This window comes from Canis aureus, chromosome 30, assembly GCF_053574225.1.
Source record: "Canis aureus isolate CA01 chromosome 30, VMU_Caureus_v.1.0, whole genome shotgun sequence".
NCBI lineage: Eukaryota > Metazoa > Chordata > Mammalia > Carnivora > Canidae > Canis > Canis aureus.
The window spans coordinates 28,648,139-28,672,056 of NC_135640.1; the positions used below are offsets into that span (position 1 = coordinate 28,648,139).

Here is a 23,918-nt window from a genome sequence, read left to right on the forward strand (position 1 = left end):
CCTTGTATAGTTACCTGGTATGTTATTTGGTGCAAACAAATTTAGAAATGTAATATAGTCTTTATGAACTATTCCTTCCATTATTATATAAACTAACTCTTCAATACATTTAACTTTAAATTTGACCTTCTCTGTTATTAATATTGCCATTTGTTACTTAAAACAAATTGCATGCATATTATCAGAAAATAGGTGTTCCAGGTCTTACATTGAATGGCCAAAGAATGCCCTTCTTTGGGGAAAGGCATTCTATGAGCTACTTTCCATATAAGTCTTTATACTGTTTAACTAGCATGCATTTATGTCATAATGCTATGTATGTTCTAAGAACAGTGTTCTTGAGTGGTCAGATGTTCACTGAAACGCTATCCAGATGGCAGCAGGTATTTGGGTTGGTTTTTACTTTTAGACAATAACAGATTCCTGTTTCAGAGGTCATGTTGACCCAATGCAGCCTGTAATCCCACTAGTAAGACCTTCTATCCTTGTTCTTATCTTTATGTGACTGGACTGCATAATAGCTGCAAAGTTCTACCACACACTCCTTTTTTTCTTTTTATTTGAATTTGTCTCATATCTCTCCATTCAATCTTTCATTTTAGTTGTTAACATGGCCTAAATGAGGTTTTATTTGTCTTGCAAATAGCATATAACTACATTTTATTTGTAGCCCAGTCTATACTCTGTCAACTACGTCCCTAACTACTCTTTTCCCCACCAAGTTGCTCTGCTTCACCTCTACTTTTCCCTCAACTCCAATAAGATGAGGCCCATCAAATATATTCATTCCCCACTTTCCTCCCCTCTTTGACCTTCTGCTCCAGTGAGAACCAGAGAGTGCTTCTACTTCATACCACTCTCCACAATCACCAGCTCCTAGGCATTTCTGAGCTAGGATAGTAAATATTTAAAAATTTCAAACTAAAATACTTCTGCACAGCAAGGAAAAAATATCTACAAAGTGAAAAGGCAACCTACAGAATGGAAGGAAATATTTGCAAACCATATATCTTTATATCCAAAATATATAAGGAATTCAAACCATTCAATAGAAAAAAAAACACAAAATAAAAACCTCAAATAGCCCAATTTAAAAATGGGCAAAGGATCTAAACAGATATTTCTCAAAAAAAGACATACAAATGGTCAAGAGGCATATAAAAATGTACTCAACAGCACTAATCATCGGAGAAATGTAAACCAAAACCATAAGATACCACCTCATACCTGTTAGGATGTCTATTATCAATAAAACAAAAGATAACATTGTTGGTGAGGATGCGGAGATAATGGACTCTTTCTACACTGTTAGTGGGAATATAAATTGATGCAGCCTCTCTGGAGAACAGTATTAAGATTCTTCAAAAAAACTAAAAATAGAATTACCATATGATCCAGCAATCTCATTTTTGGGTATATATCCAGAAGAATCAAAATTGGGATCCGAAGAGATCATCTGTATATCCATGTTCATTGCAGCATTATTCACAATAGTCAAGACATGGAAGCAAACTGTATGTCCATCAACAGATGAACGGATAAAGAAAATATGATATATACATCCAATGGAATACTATGCAGTCTTTAAAAAAGAAGGGAATCCGGGGATGCCTGGGTGGCTCAGCAGTTTAACACCACCTTCAGTCCAGGGCTTGATCCTGGAGTCCCAGGATCGAGTCCCACATCGGCTCCCTGTGTGGAGCCTGCTTTTCCCCCTTTGCCTGTGTCTCTGCCTCTCTTTCTCTCCTCTCTGTCTCTCATGATAAATAAGTAAAATCTTTAAAAAAGGAGAAGAAGAAGGAGAAGAAGAAGAAGGAGGAGAAAGAGGAGGAGGAGGAGGAGAAGAAGAAGAAGGAGGAGGAGGAGGAGGAGGAGGAGGAGATCCTTGGATGAACCTAGAGGATACTACACTAAGTGAAACAAGCCAGACACAAAGGAACAAATCCCACGTAATCTCCAACCATGAAAACTAAAAATAAAAAGGGCAGGAAGAAACTATTGGATAGGTTTATGGTATTGGTTATGGTGATGGTTTCACAGGTGTGTACCTCTAAATTCATCAAGTTGTATACATTAAATATTTCATACTCACTAAAGTGGTTTAAAAACAAAGAAAAGGAGCACTTACAGGGCAAGAGAAACACCATGTTCACTAAGGTAGAATTCTTTAGTGTGAGATTTATTCCTTGCTCTTAAGACTTATCAGTTAATAACAAAGAGACAGGAGAAGAAAAGAAAGAAAAGAAAGAAAGAAGGAAGAAAAAGAAAGAAAGAAAGAAAGAAAGAAAGAAAGAAAGAAAGAAAGAAAGAAAGAGAGAAAGAAAAGAAAGAAAGAAAGAAAGAAAGAAAGAAAGAAAGAAAGAAAGAAAGAAAAGAAAGAAGGGAGGGAGGGAGGGAAATAAAGAAAAGAAAGATTCCCTTAAAGCATATTCTTCCTGTTTTGAAAACTTTGCATAGTAGTTATGGATCACATTTCAAATAATAAATTCTATTCAGACAGATGTATAGATGGAAACAGGAAGGAAGGAAAGAAGAAAGGAAGAAGAGAGGAAGGGAGGCAGGGACATTTGTTGCTGCTCACCACTTGTCTAGCCTCTTTATTTACTCCATCTTAAGATTTCTGTGTGGTTCAATTATTGTTTAGCCATTTTCACAAGGCGTTTTTTTAAGGTGCAGAGTTGATATAGTCTCCGTATCCTTATCTCTGCTCACATAGCTGCCTTTCACTCCATCCTTCAGGCCAGCGATATCTGACTTCGGACTACCTTTGCTTGCGGCTCTCTGATTGATGCTGGTCCACTGTGAACTTTCAGTAAGTTAATTTTAAAAGTTAGAACAGGACGTCATTGCCCAATGCTTCGCTGATATTTGCTTTGGTTGATTGTCTGTTCTTCCTGCTTGGAGGCTGATGATATTCTCTTCATTATGCAAAGTTCCAGCACGTTACTAGCACATGCGCAGGTGTAGTAAAGCCTGTAATTTGGGCAGTCTTTACAATCTACAATCTCAGGAAATTCTTTACTTCAGATAAATGTCTTTCTAGTATTTGTTTAATTCTGCTTCTCTTTTTCACTTTAGAAATGCCAATTATTGCTGTGGTAGGGATCCTCAAATCATACATCCCAAGTTGCCTACTTTTTTTTTTTTTTTTTTTTTTAATCCAGTATTAGAACTGTTTCTTCCACACCTCTCATCCCTGATGGCTACTTTGCAGATAAGGGATGCAGCATCCAGCAGGGTCCTTATCTGCAGGCACAGACCCAGGGACCCCTGGGTGGCGCAGCGGTTTAGCGCCTGCCTTTGGCCCAGGGCGCGATCCTGGAGACCCGGGATCGAATCCCACGTCGGGCTCCCGGTGCATGGAGCCTGCTTCTCCCTCTGCCTGTGTCTCTGCCTCTCTCTCTCTCTCTCTAAAATAAAATTAATTAATTAATTAAGACTACAGGCACAGGCCCTGCCCTGCAGAGGAAGATGAGGCTGCTGGCTTCCTACTCCACCACTCCGGGCTAGATTTGCCCCTAAACGTCCTGCCGCCCCTCTGCAGGCGCCCGGCTGGAGGCTGCAGCTGGTTCCAGAACCTCAGCAACGCTTTCATGGAAGCTTCTCCAGAAAAGCTGCTCCAGCTGGGCTCCCCTGGGGCTGGACAACCCGCTAGAGTCCCCAGCGCAGCACCCTGGGGCTCCCCAAGCCCGGAAGCTGATTTCACCCCGCAGTGTCAGGCTGGCCCTCCCAGGGTGGCCCCTGGCCTGTGGCGCCGGGACGCCAGCTGTGGGGACATCCCCGCGGTGGCCCAGGGGGCAGGTGCGGCGGGGGCAGGCGCGGTGCGTCCTGCGTCCGGGTTCTCCGGGCCAAGCCACAGCCGGTGGCCCCGTCCCTCGCCGCCTACTCAGCAGGGGAGGCGGGGCCGACGACGGCCGTGGACGCGCGCAGGATGGGGGGCGACGCACGGGAGGCCCACGGCCACCTCCGAGCCCAAGGCCTCCTCGGGGGACGCACAGGCACACGGAGGTCACTGAAGACCACGCGGCCACGCTCCCGTCCCAGGCACAGGTGAGGAGGCCATACCGTGCCATCAGGTGGCCGGAGGGGCCAGAAGAGCCACCACCACCAGGGCGGGGACGCAGCCCCCCGGGCACCTGGGCCCTTCCGTGCGCTCTCCCCTCCCCTCCACCCTTCTCCACCCTCCCCTCCTCCACCCATCCTCCCCCTTCCCCCCCTCCACCTCACCTCCACCCCTCCTCTCTACACCCTCTCCTCCTCCACCCTCTCCCCTCCTCCACCCTCCCCCTCCCCCACCACCAGGACGGGGAGGGAGCCCCGTGGGCACCCTCCGCCTCCACCCTTCTCTCCCCCCTCCCCCCTCCTCCACCCATCCTCCCTTCTTCCTCCCCTCCTCCACCTTCCCCCTCCTCCCCCTTCCCCCTCCTCCCCCTTCCCTTCCCCTCCCCCTTTCCCCCCTCCACCCCACCTCCACCCCTCCTCTCTACACCCTCCCCTCCTCCACCCTCTTCCCTCCTCCATCCTCCCCCTCCCCCACCACCAGGGCGGGAGGGAGCCCCGTGGGCACGCACCTGGGCCCTTCCGTGCGCTCTCCCCTCTCCCCTCCCCCTTCCCTCCCCACTCCCTCCGCCTCCACCCTTCTCTCCACCCTCCCCCCTCATCCACCCTCCCCCTCCTCCACCTTCTCCCTTCCTCCTCCAACTTCCCTCCCCCCTCCCCCCTCCTCCACCCTTCCCCCCCTCCACCCTCCTCCACCCTTCCCCTCCCTCCTCCACTCATCCTCCACCCCTCCTCCCCTACTCCACCCTCCTCGCCTCCCCCCTCCCCTCCCCTCCTCCACTCCCTCCCTCCCTCCTCCCTCCCTCCCTCCCCTCTCCCCCACCATCCTCCTCCACCACTCCTCCCTCCCTTCCTCCCTCCCCCCTCCTCCACTCCCCGGGGCTGTGGCTCTGGGAGGGGGGCGGGGGGGGGGTGCGGCGGGGGGTTCTTTGGGCTTTGTGGTTGTCCTTGCAGCTGATCCTGCGAGCAACCAGTCCAAGCATCAATAACACCTATTTTTATCTTCAATTTACCTGCAGAGTTGTTTAATTCAGAAATCATGCTGTCCAATTCAGAGAAGCCTTCTACCTGCTGCATGTAACTGCAGTTCTTTTTTTTCTTTTTTCTTTTTTTAATATCTCTGCTCTTCTAACAATTCTCTCGCACCGGACTTGTGCTATAATTTTCCTACCTATTTTTCCCCCCTCAACTCTGAGACCCTTAGATTTGTTTTTTATCTTTAGCAGCTCGTTGGGATCGAGTCATGGTGTGGAGAGCTCTAGATGGCTAGACTCTCTTGGATGTGGTAAGGAGACGCAGCCTCTGCCCAGGAGGCCTGTGAGTCTCCATTAATAGAAAAGGAACCAAAATCAGGTTACCATTTTACCCAGAGCCCTACTGCTATCCATACTTTTCCTCAATGTTTGTTGGTTTTTTTTGTTTTTTTTTTTTAAGATTTCACCTATTTATTCATGAGAGACACAGAGAGAGAGAGAGGCAGAGACACAGGCAGAGGGAGGAGCAGGCTCCATGCAGGGAGCCCGACGCGGGACTCGATCCAGACACTCCAGGATCGCGCCCTGGCCGAAGGCAAGCACTCAACCGCTGAGCCACCCAGGGATCCCCTGTTTGTTGGTTTTTAATGAATTAATAAATGAACTATTTGAGTTTCACCTTTTGTAGCAAGATAAACTGAGGTTCCACTGTATCGTGTTTCCAGGCCTTAGGGAAATAAATAGTTCTTAACTTTTGGGGAATAACAGACATGGGTGAGAAACTGAACAAAGTTAGAAACTCTTTCTCAAGAAGGAAAATGCTCTCGTGTGTATTCAGAGAGTTGCCAGACCTCTGAAGTCTATGAACTTCAAGTTAAGAGATCTCCAGGGATGCTCAGTTGGTTACACATCTGCCTTCCACTCAGGCCATGATCCCAGGGTCCTGGAATCAAGCCCTGCATGGGGCTCCCTGCTCAGTGGAGGAGATTGCTTCTCCCCCTTCTCTACCTCCCTTCCCCCTCCACAGTGCGCATGCACACACTCTCTCTCTCTCTCTCAAATAAATAAATAAAATCTTAAGAGAAAGATCTCCAAAGAGCTACAGTCTTGTCATTCCTCTGCTTGCTTCAGACTAAGAACAGCAGGGTCATTGAAACTGCTCTTAAACCTTGGCCTTACTGAACATTTGCTGCTCTGTTCCTAGAGGCAGTCTTAACCATTCCACTGAACAGAATCCTTCCTTTGGCATAATGAAGGGGTTATAAGCTATGGTAACAAAAGAGCTACCATTTGAAGCTTGAACTTTAGCCATTCACCCCTCTTATAAGTTTCTAGAGATATCTAAGACCAAAAGCCTTTTATAGTAAAGGGACGCTTTTGGTAGATGACCAAAGAAGACAAGGGAGCTCTGTGAGATCCCCTTTGTAAGGGCAAGCACCCTGTTCTTGGGAACCCCACCCTCATAACCTAGTCACCTCCCAAAGGCCCCACCTCCTGAAGCTTTGCCTTGGGGGTTAGGATTTCAACATATATATTAAAAATTCACGTATTATTCATAACTCAATTATGAATTGAATTCAAACTCAATTTATATGGTCAACTGAGACCACAATGCTCAATAAAAAAGGAGAAAAAATACATTTAAAATCAAGCCTGTTGGGGATCCCGGGGTGGCTCAGCGGATTAGCACCTGCCTTTGGCCCAGGGTGTGATCCTGGGATCAAGTCCCACATTGGGCTCCCCGCATGGAGCCTGCTTCTCCCTCTGCCTGTGTCTCTGCCCCTCTGTGTGTGTGTGTCTTTCATGAATAAATAAATAAATAAATAAATAAATAAATAAATAAATAAATAAATAAAATAAAAAACCCAAGCCTGTCAGGTCAGTTACAATTATAAGGAGCCAATTCATTTTAAAAATCTCACTAAATTATTTTTTTTTTAATCATGAAGATTAGGCTAGGTGATACTTAAGGTCTCTTCCAGTTATAAAACTTTCTCTATTTGATTCATGCTCTAACATTCTGTTTTTTCTGTATCAAATATTACTTTATGAATCAAATTATGAGATCTTTAGAAATACTAGGTGTGCCTTAAACATATCTTTATCCCCCACAGAATCTATGGAAATTTCACACACAGAATAGACATTAACACATTGATTGGTCATTTGATATTTTAGTCTATTGATTTCTCTCACATTTACTTAATTATCTCAATAATTGGCATCGCATATATCACAAAGGTGATATATTTCTGGCAGGTGGAAGGGTGAAGGTACTACTTCTTATTGACATTCATGTACTCTTTTACATATAAACAGTTCATTTATCCTCTTAATTTATCAAACACTGGCAGCTCCATCTATTTCATATAACTTTATGGAGTTATTACACCTATTCACAATTATACTTTTTCTTAAAGAATTAGTTTGGCTATAAGACTTGGACCAAGGAAATCTCTGGGGAATAATAATCAACTGCAAGGAATTGGTAACCCAAAATAAGATGGTCATTAATTTTGTTGAAATGCCAAGGTGCATACCTGAAAATGTGGGCAAAATCAGCAAATAGGTAACTTTTAATAGATAGTACACTTTTATTGCTCTTCATATAGAGACTTTAATGAATTTTCACAATCCAACAAAAATAGCTTCTTAGCATTCCATCTAATATGGCAAATAATCTTTATTAGTTTCATATCCAGAGACTATTTAAAGGGCTTACATCTAATTTAGGACTTTCTAGATTGGATCGGTTATTTGGTTTTTTGTTTTGGGTTTTTTTTTTTTTTTTTTTTTTGGTGTTACCTAAGTATTTTAATTTTGTATAGCAATAATATACACTGAAAAGAGAATCTATAATAAATGATTCAGATTATGGTCTTGGTGACAATGGAGAGCAGCTATTGGCATTTATGAAGCCCCTGATCCCCATGTACTCTTTGGCAAAATAGTAATAATAACCTACTCCAGAATAATAGTATAAACTCTGATGACATAAGGAATTTTTAGAGAATTACATTCCACGGAAAACATCTCACAGAGACATAATGTTATTTCTAGAATGCTGCATTGGTAGTGATAGAAACTCTTGTATTTGCTCTACTAACTAAATCTGTTAAAACACAGTAGTTTGGGGCACCAGGGTGACTCAGTGGTTGAGCATCTGCCTTCAGTTCAACTCATGATCTCGGGATCCTGGGATCAAGACCTGCCACAGGCTCCCCACAGGGAACCTGCTTCTCCCTCTGCCTATATCTCTGCCTCTCTCTCTCTCTCTCTCTCTCTCGTGAATAAATAAATAAAACCTTTAAAAAACAAAACAAAACAGAGTCATTCCTCCTTATCCACTAGGAATATGTTCCAAGATCCCCAGCAGATTTCCTGAAACCCCGGATAATATTGAACTCTATATAGACTGTTCTTTCCTATACACACACACACACCTATGATAAATTTTGATTTATAAATTAGGCACCATAAATATTAACAGCAATAATAATAGGACAATTATAATAGTATACTGTAGATTACGTGACTGTGGTCTCTCAAAATATCTTCTTATACTGTATTCTCCTTTCATCTTGTGATGAGATGAGATGATAAAATGCCTACATGATTAAATGAAGAGAGGTAAATACCTCAGGCTTTGTGACATGGTATTGGGATACCATAACCTTCTGACCACATGTCAGAAGGAGGATCATCAGCTTCCAGACCACAGCTGGCCGCAGAAAGCAAAACCGCAGATAAGTTTCTTACAAATATGCCTATTGAGACAAAGGTCACGGATATTCTAATGAAGTTGCAGATTCAAGTCAGAAATTATGGATGGTGAGTTTAAGATTATAGGGCTGGTATGTACATTATATGGCCTGGTGAGTAAGTGTGTAATTCCTACATCAAACATATTCTAATAAACAAAGTTTACTTTAACCAACTTCTAATAAACAGATGCAACTTCACATAATGAACAATGATAGCAAACACACATTCCATTCTACATGTGGTTACATTCCACAACCACATTTAAAGTTAGAATATCTCAAAGTTGGTGATCCCTGGGTGGCTCAGCGGTTTAGCACCTGCCTTCGGCCCAGGGCCTGATCCTGGAGCCCTGGAGCCTGCTTCTCCCTCTGCCTGTGTCTCTGTCTCTCTCTGTGTATCTCTCATGAATAAATAAATAAAATCTTAAAAAAAAAAAAAAGAATATCTCAAAGTTAGAAATCAATGTTCCTTAAAACTCTTAAACAAAACTTATTTCGGGAAAGCTCTTTTCCATTCTTAACAGAAAACTCAATTTTATTATAAGAAACTAGATAAAAATAGATATAATTTAAGTTTTATGAGAACTAGTTCTTCATTAAACTGCTAATTGACACTCATGGCTGCTGGAGTGAGTTATAATCTCTAGTTAGGGCTGAATTAAGACATGAGGCTTATAACATTCTGTTGCCGACCTAGGATGCCAATAATAATTATAACAATAATAACATTGAAAATAGGTAATACTTACTAAGGACTTAACAACTGTGCCAAAATCTGAACTGTGAATATTTTATTTAATCCCCAGAACTATCATGTGAGGTGGCCACTATTAAGGCACTCATTTTTCAGCTAAGGAAATGACAATTTAAAGAAATTAAGGTCACAGAGCCAGGAAAAAGTGGATTCTCATCTGACCTATGCCCTTAAGAGTTAAACTGTTTGTACCTTTCATAATTTAACAACCTGATATTCCCAAAATGTCCCTTTTTCAGGACATAATTTAATACAATGGTGCTGTTTTTAATGGGGTAATCTGCACACTTGAGGTGGGGTCATCACATTTTTTTCCACAAAACACTAACTTCCAATCTCTTCCTCCTCCTCATACTACCTTATTTCTCTCTCCTTTATCTCTTTAATCAAATATCCTTCCTATCTTTTTTAACATTTTATTTATTTGAGAGAGAGCACATGGCAGGAGGGGGAGAACAGAAGGAGAGGGAGAAGCTGTCTCCACGCTGAGCAGGGAGCTCGACGTGGGGCTTGATCCTAGGGCCCCAAGATCATGACTAGAGCCAAAGTCAGACACCCAACCAACAGAGCCAACCCAGGTGCCCCTCTATTCCTTCTTTTTGCCAATTTTGATTTTTCCAAATCATCTTTCCTTATCCTGGTCTATACAGTAAACTCACCAGGATCATTTAGCAATACCAAAAAAAACTCCTAAAAGGTGATCCTTGGGGCTTTGGAGGTTGATGGTCCTTGAGCCAAAAATTGGAGACTGGAAACAGAAGCTGAGAACACAGAACTGTTTTTCCTACTACTGATGACCTTGAACAACAGGGGTTTGAACTGCACAGGTCCAGTTATATGCAGATTTTTTTTCAATAAATACAGTACGATACTACACATGTATTTTTTCATGCTTTTCTCTTTTTAAATTTTATTTATTTATTCATGGGGGACTCAAAGAGAGAGGTAGAGACATAGGCAGAGGGGGAAGCAGGCTCCCTATGGGAGCCTGATGTGGGACTCAGTCCCAGGACCCCAGGATCATGACCTGAGCCGAAGGCAGACGCTCAACCACCGAGCCATCCAGGCATCCCTCATAATTTTCTTAATAACATTTTCTTTTCTCTAGCTTACTTTTCTGTAAGAATACTGTGTTAGTACATACTGATGTAGATTTTGAATGTAGGTTGGAGTCTAGAGCAGATGGCCAAGAGAGAATTCTTGAGACATCTTTGGTGCAAAAAGGTGGTTTTATTAAAGCAGGACAGGACTGTCGGGCAGACAGAGGTGCTGCACTGGGGTTATGAGGGGTGGCTACTTATATACTTGGGAGTTGGGGTTAAGGAAAAAGGGAGGTGTCCAAAAGGACTTTCACATGCTAAAGAAGACCCTCCAGATACTGGAAGACTGGCTATTGTCAAGGTTGTTTGTCCCCCTAGCTAAGCATTAACATTAAGAGAGTTGTTAGTTTCCTGGAGAAATGTCACATAAATCTTGAGGAGTGTGTGGGGGGGTGGTTGCAGGATGTAGCTTGTGCTTTGTCCTCAGCTTGCCTTATGCTCCCTCATCATATATGACATACAAAATATGTGCTAACCAACTGTTTATGTTATCGATAAAGCTTCCAGTCAACAGTGGGATATTAGTAGTTAAGTTTTCAGGGAATCAAAAGTTACCATCCAGATCTTCAACTGTGTAGGGGTTGGTCAGCACCCATAACACATTGTTCAAGGGTCTGCCGCACTTTCTTATGAAAAGTGCTGCTCACTAACATTCATCTTGGTATAAATTAAAAAGAAAAAAACCTGCCTGATGTGAAATTAACAGGCTATTTGTAAAGTTGTTTGAATTTGGGGATAGAACACTCATAAAAAATAGAAATAGAGTTTGAAAGGATTATTTATTTGAGCTTATGTCTTCTTTTTTTTTTTTTTTTTTTTTTTAAATTTATTTATTTATGATAGTCATCAGAGAGCGAGAGAGAGAGGCAGAGACACAGGCAGAGGGAGAAGCAGGCTCCATGCACGGGGAGCCCGATGTGGGACTCGATCCCGGGTCTCCAGGATCGCGCCCTGGGCCAAAGGCAGGCGCCAAACCGCTGCGCCACCCAGGGATCCCCGAGCTTATGTCTTCTAACAGGCAAATTGTTATTGACCACATCTAAGTCAACCACCTCACTTTATAAATGAGGACACTAAGACCCAGAGAAGTAAGTCATGCTCAAGGTGAAATAAACAAGATAATGGATTTGCACCAACATGACTAGAACTAGAGAATATCATGCTAAGCAAACTAAGTCAGAGAAAGACAAATACCATATGATCTCACTCATAGGTAGGATTTAAGAAACAAAACAAATGAGCAGAGGAGAAAAAAGAAGAGGTGGGGGGAGAGAGACAGACAAACCAAGAAGCCAACGCTTAACTAGAGAGAACAAAGCGGTGGTTACCAAAGGGGAGATGGGTGGGAGGATGGGTGAAAGGGGGGGTGGGGATGAAGAGGTACACTTACCATGATGGAAAAGATAAAATAAAATAAATGCATGCAAAAATTAGTGGGAAGAAAAAGAAAAAGAACAATAACAACAACAACAACAACAACAAGACAATAAAACCACAAAATGGCCAGGGGAGAGGGGAAAATCACTGTAGAAAGGGTTGTAGGTCGTATTTGTCTCCTACGGTGCTCTAACAACCAATTGCCAAACTCCTGTGGCATTAGAAAACAAAACATATTCTCTCACAATTCTAGAGGCCAGAAGTTCAAAATTGAGATGCCAGGAGGGCCAGGCTCCTTCAGAGTGCTCTAGTGGAGAATCCAATCTTTGCCTCTTGCAGCTTCTAGAGGCTCCAGACATTCCTTGGCTTGTGGCGACATCGATCCAACTCTGCTGCTATAGCTACTTTGCCTTCTCCTCTGCATGTCCCTGAGCACCCTCCTGCTGCTTCACTATTATAAGAACACCTGTCACTGGATTTAAGGCCCACACTCCCCAGCCTGTCAAAACTGAGGAGGGGGCCCAACCCTCTGAGATCAAGGAGGAAGCCATCTTGCTGCTGGGCCTGTGGTGGAAGCAGCAGCCCTGAGATCTCAAATCGCCTTCAGAATTGTACTTCTCTTGAAGAACAAACCAGGCTTGCAGCTGAATAGCTATATCTCTTGGCTTGTAGAATTCCAGAGATTCCAATAGCTTTGTTTTATTCCTTTCTACTTTCTCTGCCCCCCTTTAGTTCAAACGGGCAGTGTCTTATTGGTGTCATCCCATTTTTACCCCTGGCTTCTCCTGAGAAGGTCTGTTACATCCATGAAGCACACACGATCTCTTTATCAAATAGTTGTTCATCCATAGCCTTATTGTTCTTTTAGTACATGGTCCCTCATTTTTATAATATGGAAACATCCTGGATCTTCAAGCTCTAGTTCCCTTTTGCTTAGCAATCTCTTCAGTATATCTCCCTCCTCTCGAACTTTATGATAAGCAGTGAGGAGACACCATGCTGTTCCTTGAACACTTTGCAGGAACATCCTCTCCACTAAGTGTCTCATTTCTTTGCTCACAAGTCCTAACTTCCCCACAGCAGGAACATAATTCAGCCATGTTCCCTGACACTTTGTAATGAGAATCGCCTTGCTTCCAGTTTCCATTAACTTATTCCTTGCTTCCACCTGAGACCTTACCAAAATTACCTTTAACATCCATATTTCTTTTTATTCATTTTTTAATTTATTTGAGAGAGAGAGAGAGCATGAGCAGGGGAGAAGAGCAGAGGGAGAAAGAGAAGCAGGCTGAGCAGGGAGCCTGATGGGGGGCTCAATCCCAGGACCCCAAGATCATGACCTGAGCTGAAGGCAGACGTTTAAATGACTGAGCACCCAGGTGCCCCTAATGTCCATGTCTCTACCAACTCTCCCTTGGGGCAAGTGAGACTTTCTAGAATGCACTTAAAAACTCTCCCAGCCTCTGCCTATTACTGTCTTAAAGCACTTCCACATATGTAGGTATTTATACAGCAGCAGCCCACTTCTTGGTACAAATATCTATATTATCAGCTTCAGCTGCCATAACAAAATACCACAGACCGAGTGATTACATAATAGACACTTAGTTTTTCACAATTCTGGAGGCTGAGAGGCACAAGATCGAGGAACCTGGTCATTGTCTCCCTCCTGGCTTATAGACAGTTGCCTTCTTACTGTATACACACACGGCCCTTTACTCCAGCACATGTGGAGAGAGAGAATAGTCTCTCCAATGTCTCTTATAAGGTCACTCATCCTATCTGATCAGAGCCCTACCTTTATGACCTCATTTGACCTTAATTACTTCCTTAGAGGCCCTATCTTCAGACACAGCCACAATGGGAGTTAGGACTTCAATATATGTATTCAGTGGGGGACAGAAACATTCAATCCATAATATATACCTAAGCTAAAAAAAAAAAAAAAATACAAAAAGATTCAAAGTAAAATGATGGACAAATGCAAGACATGCTGCACATCAATCAAACACAACCTAGTTTAGCTATACTAATATCACACAAAATATACTTTCAGATAAGAAGCCTTACTAAAGATGAAAAGAAACATTTCACAGTGATAAAGATTCAATTCACGGGTAGTATATATTTACTGCAAATGTGATTATCTGTTAAAAGAGGTCCAAAATCTATAATGCAAAAGTTGAAAATCTAAAAGAAAAAAACATGAGATCCCTGCTCAGTGAGGAGTCCCCTTCTCCCTGCTCATACTCTCTTTTTCTCAAATCTTTTTTTTAATTTAAAAATTAAAATTAAAAAAAAAAAGAAAAAGCAATATGCAATCCTAGTGGGAGATTTTAGCACATCTGTCTGATAGAGCAAGAAGATCAAAGCAAATCAGTAAAGGCATTGAGGACTTAAACATCACAAAAGTGGTCTTTAAAAGGGTAAGACATGGGGTGCCTGGGTGTCTCAGTATGTTGAGTGTCCAACCCTTGATTTCTGCTCAGGTCATCATCTCAGGGTCATGGAATGACCTCCAAACTTAGCAGGGAGTCTGCTTGAGATTCTCTCTCTTTCTCTCTCTCTCTGCATCTTCCCCCTTCCTTCCTTCTCTTTCTAAAATAAATAAAATAAATATTTTTAAAAAGTAAAAAAACAATAAAAAAGATAAGATGAAGGGCACCTGGGTGGCTCAGTCAGATAAGTGTCTGACTCTTGATCTCAGGTCAGATTTTGATCTCAGGATTGTGGGTTCAAGCCCTTGTGTTGGGCTCCATGCCGCATATGGAACCCACTTAAAAAATAATACTAATTAATTAATTAAAAGGATAAGATGAAAGTAAAAAGATAATATATGCCCTTAGGGATCCAGAATTATTCTAGAAAATATCAGGATAAGATGTGAGGTAGCGATGGAGAAAGAAAGCAAAGTGACATGAGAACATACTAAATTACTTGTCTAGTTCAGGGAAAACATGGACATTAAAAAGTTTCAGAACTCAGTAGAAAATATGACAATGGGCTTAAGTAAGGAGCAACCACTATAAGGATAAAAATAGAATGTATCTCTTTTAACCCCAGAGAAGAAAATCTATCCAACAAATAGTGGGAAATTGAAATCATAGGCAAAACCTTCCCCTTTTATAAAAAACACTCTCAGATGGTGAGTTCAGCTAAACTGTACAGAAAAATCACTTCCAAGATCCACCACAGGGCTGTGTGAGTTTGGGGGCAGGATATTTCACCTCTCTGCATTTTGGTTTGTTCTATAAAATGAAGTCATTAATGCATATAAAATGCTTAGCGCAGTGCCCGGTAGAAGGAATTCAGCAAATATTAATTAGCACTTTTATCATTTTTATTATTTTTTAGTACTATTGTTACTGCTGCTTCTGTTACTATTATTCATGTCTCTCTATAGTCTCCTGAGTCCCTGACTTAAGAGCCTCATAATAAGTCTATCAACATTTTTGAGTTTGACTTCTGCAAATAGATATAATTAGATCTTGCAGGCCTGGGGAATATTTCTTAGCAAGATGAGATTCAGAGAAAGAAAAGTTGTGTTAACTCCAGTGTAAGCCAAGAGTAATATTATATGGTGGCACAACTTGCTATGGAGTAGAATGCACTAGAAAGTGTCAGTTATGCTGAGGAACTGATTTGGGTGTGAGAGTCCAATTCAGTTATTGTAAGTTAGAACAACAAGCTAAGAAGAAGGGCTGACTCTTGTCCGTGACTTGCTGGCATGGTATCGAGAAACACATCCCTAATTAGGCCTGTATTCCAAGACCCAACATCCTTGCCTCTGTTTAATAGATAGTGAATCGCAATTTGAAATTGGCTTTGCAGATAGTTGGTGCTCAAGAAACACGTATTTATCAATTTATCAACTTTAATCATTTTGTCAATTTAGCAATTTGGGTCCATTTATCAACTTAGCAATTAGGTAATGCATAGTTTGTCACTCTTCTTCAGATACCAGGAATTTCCAAAACTAATTAGTTTATCAGCAACCGATCTTCATACTATGGAGATCCTACCTAGTAGAGTAAAATTCAAACAAGAGTTTGTGTTATTTCTTATGGACAATGAAAGAAAATTTGCTTTTATTATCAATCTTTGCAAAGATATGGTGACTTTCTACCTTTCCAGGAGCTTCACTTGAAAATTTAGTAGAATATTTATGGGAACAAGAAAGATGGACACCTAAATAGGCTGGAAAACGTATTGAGCATGAATGCCAAAGCTCATAGCAAAATGTTTGGCAAGAAAAGGAATGTTAATGTTAGTGTGAAATACACAGTGGATTCAGTTATTAATTTTCCCATCAAAGTTTTACTTCAAAAAACAAACATTGCAGACTAGTCAGTTTCATAATTGGAAAAAGAGCATACCTTAGGAACTAGTTCAGGGAGATATTTTAGTTTCTTTCCTTTGTTTTTCAATTAATCATTTGACTATTTTGTGTACTTCCTTTCCATGGGGAAATGTTCTGAATCTGATCTGATTATTTTTTTAAGCCTGTTCATTGTGTGCAAAATACTTTTGGTATTTGCAAATTTACAAAATGTTCTTAACCTCAAGAGAAAATCAGTTAGAGAAAATTAAAACAAGTCCAAATCATTAAGTACATTTTTTGAAATCCCTCAAGTGTAGGAAGAATGTAGGTAGAATTGAACAATAGTCAGGCTTGGACCAGAACCTAGAGAAATCTGTGAAGAGGTCAAAAATGATTTCATATGAATAATTGTGGAGTTTTTTTTTTTCTTCTTTGGGACTTCTTAAAAAAGAGGGGAGTGGATTGGAGCAAAGCATGAAAGAGATAAGCTTACCAGAATTCAAATTTGGCTAGGATATTTTGGTGTAGTTAGCCTTCCCCAGTCCATAATGCTTACCGTTCTAGTGAAAATTCAATTCCTTTCAAATCAATGCTAGTACTGAGGGTGAATAGAAATATAAACAAGACTGGATTCTCCCCCACACGAACTGTTTAAGATGATGAAATGGGGTTAAAAAAGAAAAACAATATTATAATGTTGTATACGTTTATAATATAATCGTATTATAAAGAGGATTTTCAAGGTCATCTCCCAGAAGTCAAAGGGAGATGAACTCTACTTCTCATCTTTTAAATTCTTCCTATCCGCCACGGAAGTTTGATCTCACATTTGTTTCAGACTCTACAAAACTTTCTAACTTGCTTGTTGCCTATGCCACAAATGAGATTCCACTGTAAACATTCCTTGATTTTAGTTCTAGAACCATGGAAAGAGTGCCTTTTGCCCCAAGGAAAACAGCAGCATGACATGCAGGGCAACAGAGTGGCTAACAGTATGGACTTCAGAGCCAGATGACTTTGGTATGAAGCTCAGGGTCACCAATGGGGAAGTTATCTAATTCCCTAAGCCTCAGTTTTACCATCTCCAAAATGGGAATATTAATACCTCCTATCTCAAGAGTTTTGAGGTCATTGAGGAGGCATTGAGAAAACTAGTGAGCATAAATGTTAGCTATGATTAATGTCTCATTTAGGTGTATCCATTACTGCATTCTGTAAGTATTTCCTGCATGCCTATTCTGTGCCAGATACTGTTCCAGACTCTGAACCCTAACAGTAAATAAGACTGACAAGATCCCAGACCTCAAAGAACCTCCATTCTCATCTCAATAAGAAAATGGGTTCCACTAAGAAAGAGTACATCAGATACCATTTTGTATCTCCCAGGGTGGCTTTGCACCAAATAGACAATAGGTGTTTATGAGGGAATCATAAGGAGTGGAAGAGGAAGACATGCTTCAAAAATCTTGCACTCCTGTGCAATGAAAATAATTATGTGGACAAACCAACTGTATTCTGCTAAGGAGATCTGGAATCTAGTGCTGTAACATTTCTTAAAAGTCAACTCCTTGGTATTTGAAAACATAATGGATTACACACAGTTTCCACTGCATCATGCCATGTTTCGCTTATGAGGCAGAGGAATGTGTGGCATGGAGCATACTTCTGGGTTGTGGTGTTCAGCCAGGTGAGCCCAGATCACCTTGGGTTTCATGGCCATTCAGTCTAAATCATCTGGCTGCCAGTTGGAGGCTTGGCTTTGCTCTTGACCTAGAGCCACAGGAGGAAAAAATGTGGCCAGAGTGACTGCAGGAGGCCCAGGGACACCTCACTGAGGAGTTTCAGACCTTTAAGACTGGAGTTACTATTAAACACATGTTTCTCAAGGACAGTTAGTAATTTAGATTGATGGATTGATTGATTTGGGGTGGGGGAGCAGAGGATGAGGGACAAGCAGACTTTATGTTGAGCACAGAGCCCAATGTGGGGCTCTATCCTTTGACCTTGAAATCATGACCTGAGCTGAAGTCAAGAACCAGATGCTTAACCAACTGAGCCACCCAGGCACTCCTAGACAATTTAATTTTTATTCACTGTTTACAGCGAATAAGAATCAGATCTTTTCTTTAAAAAAAAAAAAAAAAAGTACTTCAGAAATTCTTAGTCTAATTATAAAAATATGTCTTGTTCACTGAAAGAAACTAGAAGCTATAACTTTACACCCATATACACGTTCTTTCTGAAGAGCAAATTTTGAGAATTGCGTACAAGCTGAAAGAAAACTTGCAGAAGCATTCGTCTGGGAATTCAGGAGACTTGGTTTCAGTGCTGACTGCAATTAAGTAGTTGCTTGGACTTAAACAAGTGAAATCACATATCTGGACCCAATTTCCACATCTGGAAAATGGAACACTTAGGGGCCCCTTCCACCTCTTTTTTTTTTTTACAAGTATTTATTAAATCATGATCTACCATATGTCCATCTCTTCCATTCAGTATTTAAAACAACCTTGTATGATAGTTACAATTTACAATAAGGAAACTAAGGCTCAGAGGAGCTCATTAACTTACCCAAGGCTACCAGATATGGGCAAAGGTATGATTTAAGGGCATCTCCTGACACTAAGTCATATCCTTTTCCTAGCAAACTACAGCTGCCTTTAATTTGCTAGGATATAAAATAGCTCTGGGTTTGAGAAGAAAGAATAACCCTGAAAACAAAGCCTCATTGCCTGCTTGACCATTTGCCTAAGATTGGCTCTGCTCTGTCACTTACCTGTAGGAAATCTATGATTTACAACTGTAAGGTAGACAGGTTAATAGTTGAGTCTTACCTAGAGAAGGTATCTTGAGTTTCATTGACATTCACAGACATTCAAAAGATGTGGTCTCTAATAAAGAGAGTCTTTGTCTTCTTTCTACCTGTGCCTCAGTGATTGTGAAAAAATGCAATTAGAAAATAAGATGGCATGTAGACCAAACCCAACCATAACAAATTCCCAGGAACTAGCAGATTGGCCTGGCCTGGCCAATAAATGCTCACCTCAACAGATCAGAATGCCTCTTCCAGGAATCTGAATAGTGAAATACAGTAAAAGCAGGCCATAGGATAGCCGTAGAGAAGATCCTGAATGCATATTGTCTTCATATTAAAGTTGGACACCCAGAGTGAAATTAATAGGCTCCTACTTTGGAGGATCTCTGATTTGCCTTTGATCCCAAAGCATTTTCCAGTTCTTATTCCATTCACAGGGATGTTTGCTCTGCACCCTGTTCTTGGGTTTCTGAGACATTATCTTCCCAAGCAATATATGTATACTGCTACATTAAACATTTAAACGTTTTTTTTTTGTTTGTTTGGAATAGGTGACTCTAGTCTTTACAACACAAAGAGCTAAATAAAACTCTACACAATTATTTTGTTATACTATATATTACTAAATTCTATGTGTCAAATAAGACTGAAATTAATAGGTAGTTTGCACCTGGTCTGAAAATTCCAAGGCTGATTTATCATTGCTACATATACTTTCTATCATTCTTTTGACTACTCCAATTGGCTCAATTATAATCACTGAGAATCTTAAGAATTCAGTAGGACCTACCAAGAGGTGACATCTAGTACCATGATTTACCTATCAGTCTGAAGATCACTTTGTTCTGAGACCAATACCATATTCTTTGGGAGTGAATTATAAGCATTTGATTTTAATCTATCCATAACTTCTGTATGATGAAGAAACTAAATTCTAAAAAAAAAAGTGATGAAACTATATATAGAAATATGTATGGTGATTATTTGTGAAATAATTATAATAATACTTATGAAATATTATTTATATTTGATTTATAATGCATGTTCTCACAGTAGGGTAAGCAAGCTTCTCTTTAGAGAAACTCTTTGGCCAATAAAGTTGAATCAAAGGGTTTCCAACCCCTGACTTATTTGAGGCACTCAGCCCTGTGGATTTCATTTCCATAAACAATAATGAGTTCTGCATGCCTTAGAAAAGAACAAAGCACTTGGTTCTTTCCCTGAATTCTGACTTTCAGTGCATCTGCTGCATGTAGCTTATCTGATGCTCATAGGAATCCTCCTTCACATTTTAATTTAATGGTTAACATTTCCTTCACTGGCTTATTAACTGCTCTCTAGTGCAGGTTAACCAATGAACCCTGAAAGAGGTCTCCAGTTGCTCTGCAAGGGTGATGAGCAATTCTCACCCTGCACTTCAGCCAACAAAAATGTTGGGCCATTTTACAAGCAGCAGAAGTCCCAGAAGGCTACATGGTTCCATGGCATAATATATGCAGAAAAATAATAAAAAGTTTTGTGGCTCAGAGAGAGCCAACCAGTCTCAGTAGTGCCCCAAGGCAGGTAAAGCTGGTATGTCCTCACTCAGCCTCATGCCTTGACAATTTTAACCAAGAGTACTTAGATTTGAAGTGCCTCCTTTGCAAACATAAAAACAGTTCTGGATTTGGCAAAACAATTGGCAATAGGTCCTGCCTACAGGCATTTGTATCTAGTTGTATCTTATCTAAGAAATCAGATTATTTATTTGAAGTATTTAAGCTAAGTTATTTTAATGAATGGGCTGTTTTCATATCCTTGGGAAGCCAAGAAATTTACACTCCACTCCCCATTGGGAAAAAACGAGGACATTTGCCGATGGAAGTCCAGTTGGATAGTAGCCTCTGATAGCTGACTTCCATCCAATGCAAATAGTCTTTGGAAAGCTTTTCCTATTGCCTGATAACTTCCCTGTACATGTATCACAATGACACACATACACAGGGACATTATCAGGAAGTAGGGAAACCTTTTCCAAGGCTCTCATTTCATTATAGATCATTGGAGATGATTGATACTTACACCAAGTGGGAGATGCTGGGTGTGGCAGCCCCTAGAAAATAAAGTGGACAACAGGGGATGAGGGAGGATAATCCAAGAAATTACAGAGAAATCCTCCCACTAAGAGTGGTTTAAAACATCTACTCACTTACTGAAATTTTAAAGTTTGAATAATTTCCTTAATATATAGATTTTCTCATGCTGAAAAACTATGATCCTCAGGTCCTACATGATATTTGGCATTTCCAAAATGTCATGGAGGACCCGGGAGACAAAGTCTGTATTTGTCTTTTACCAAATGTTTATCACTTTGCTTTTACATTTATATAACTGTGTGTATATGTTAGGAATATATATATATATAATATATACACATATATACACACACACATATATAACATATATGTATTTTTATTTATTTGTTATTCATTAATTTTAAAGAGAGAGAGAGCCTGAGGGGGAGAGAGGGAGAGAGAGAATCCTAAACAGATTACCTGCTGAGCAAAGAGCCTGACGTGGGGCTCAATGTCATGACCCTGAGATCATGACCTGAGGCAAAATCAAGGGTCAGACGCTTAATGGACTGAGCCCACCCAGGCACCCCTATGTGTATTGATATATATGTATATTTAATCCTAAACACACACACATATTCTATGTATAAAAACATATATTCCATATATTCCTAATACACATATATAGTTTTTTCCTCACTGAAGTCTAAGGTAATCATCACCCAAAATATAATTGCTTACAGATTCTGTTTAGTTTCCTAAGATTTCTTGATCCTACAAACATTAATCTGATCCAGGAAATTATACTGGCTAGATGCAGTCATGAAACATTAACTTGATTTCAAAAGAAATTATATTTCTTCAGGAAGAGAAAGATGTGATGTCCATGAGGTCTTTGAAAGAAGACAAAAAATGCTCTCACTATGTGCAGGTAAAAGGCATATGTATCCCAAATGTTGAAGCTGTCATACTGGATTTCTCCATTTTCCTAAACCATATAGAAATGCACCAGTGGTCTAGGCATCTCTAACCCAATCATTCATTTGATAGCATGTTCTGTTTTCATCCAGACATGTCTGTCTTCGTGAGCCCAGAAGTTTCAGATTATTCCTAATGGTTTCAATGGGATTATTTCATCCAGGCAAGCTGCCTCTTCTTTTTTATTTCTAAACCTTCTCTATGAGTATTCCTGTACTAGAGGAAAAACATGTTTTTGATGTTACAAAGAAACATTACTAAAAATTAAGGCTCTCCTAGTAACACTATCTTCCTATCTACAGACCACCTTCCTTTCTTGGAAAACAACAACAAAACAAAACCTGTGCAAAAACCCCACCACAGAAAACCCCACCTTTCCTCTTGCAAAAATGCCACCTTTGAGGTGCTCATAGTATTTCCCACATCCTTTAGGCATTCCCTCTAGATTTTATTTAAATTCTGACTGAACTCACCACAATTTAACTTGAGATTGTGGAGCTCAGGAGCCTGTGACTATAAAATATGGAGATACTAGTTTTAAGATGTATAAAATGTATGAAAATGAACCCATCAAACTCTCTTAGCTGCACTGGTATATTCATTACTTAATAATACATTAATCGACACAGTAAATAATCTATAGTATGTCTATGACATCATTACATAGAATTATCTGTTTAGAGCCGCACTGTCCAATAGAGACATAGCATGATGCACAAATGTAATTCTAAATTTTTTCATTTCACATTTAAAAAGCAAAGAGAAATTGAAATTTAATTTAATAATGAATTTTATTTAATCCAATTTATCCAAAATAGTAACATTTCAATGACAGTGTGATCAATATTAAACCATTATTAATAAGATATTTTACATTCTCCTTTATAAAACTCATGGTGTATTTTACACTTGCAGCATGCTCCTCACTGGTCACATTTCCAGAGCTCTGTAGCCCAGGTGAATAAACAGTGCAAATCTAGAGTGCTGAGTAGTAATGGACAGGCACTGAATGCTCACCGCCAGCTCTCCCAGCTTTTGATGTTCCAAAACATGTCAGAAGTGTAAGTAGCCAGTCTTACATGCACCATGCTTGTTTCTTTAGAGATTTGAAAACTAGTGTCTAAAGCTTAAATTGCTTTTAATTGGTGTCTGTTGTACTGTGTTAAGAAAATAAAATCAGTGGTGACTTATGTACTATTTCCCTATTGCTGCTGTAACAAATTACCATGAGCTTAGTGACTTGAAACAAAACAAGGGGGCCTGGCTGGCTTAGTCAACAGAACATCTGACTCTTGATCTTAGGGTTGTGAATTCGAGACCCATGTTGTGTGTACAGATTTACTTTAAAAAAAAAAAAAGAAAGAAAACTACAAATTTATTGTAATTCAGGAAGTCAGACGTCTAAAATGGGTTAGCAGGGCTGTATTCCTTTTGAAGGCTCTAGAGAAGAAATCATTTCCTTGCCTTTTCCAGCTTCTAGAGGCCACTTGCATTTCTTGACTTGTCCTCCTTTTCCAGCTTCAAATCCAGAGCAGAGCATCTTCAAATCTCAATACCTTTGTCTCTGTTTTTCTCTCCACCCCCTTTCTTTCTCTCTCTGTCTCTGTCTCTCCCTCAATCTGGCTTCTGTATCCATCACATCTTCGACCCTTACTCTACTTCCTCTCTCTTAGAAGAAGCCTTATGATCATATTGATCACACCTGGAGGATCCAAGATAATC

General features: G+C 40.4%; 3 long non-coding RNA genes across 4 annotated transcripts; 2 read left to right on the top strand and 1 right to left on the bottom strand.

Moving 5' to 3' along the window:
• The first annotated feature begins 334 nt into the window (after nt 1-334).
• Nucleotides 335-5,711, top strand: LOC144301807 (uncharacterized). Of its 2 annotated transcripts, none has more exons than XR_013368699.1 (4): nt 335-383; nt 2,740-2,812; nt 3,439-4,050; nt 5,494-5,711. It is a non-coding gene; the product is annotated as an uncharacterized LOC144301807 (long non-coding RNA). The 2 variants fall into 2 exon arrangements; XR_013368698.1 differs by having other exon boundaries at nt 3,545-4,050.
• Nucleotides 5,712-15,458: 9,747 nt separating this feature from the next.
• LOC144301808 (uncharacterized) lies at nt 15,459-22,807 on the bottom strand. The gene is made up of 6 exons (XR_013368700.1): nt 22,670-22,807; nt 21,226-21,256; nt 19,393-19,423; nt 19,184-19,271; nt 16,906-16,996; nt 15,459-16,050 (listed from the first exon to the last, which is right to left on the bottom strand). It is a non-coding gene; the product is annotated as an uncharacterized LOC144301808 (long non-coding RNA).
• On the top strand, nt 17,083-18,825 carry LOC144301809 (uncharacterized). The gene is made up of 2 exons (XR_013368701.1): nt 17,083-17,369; nt 18,595-18,825. It is a non-coding gene; the product is annotated as an uncharacterized LOC144301809 (long non-coding RNA).
• Nucleotides 22,808-23,918: the final 1,111 nt, after the last annotated feature.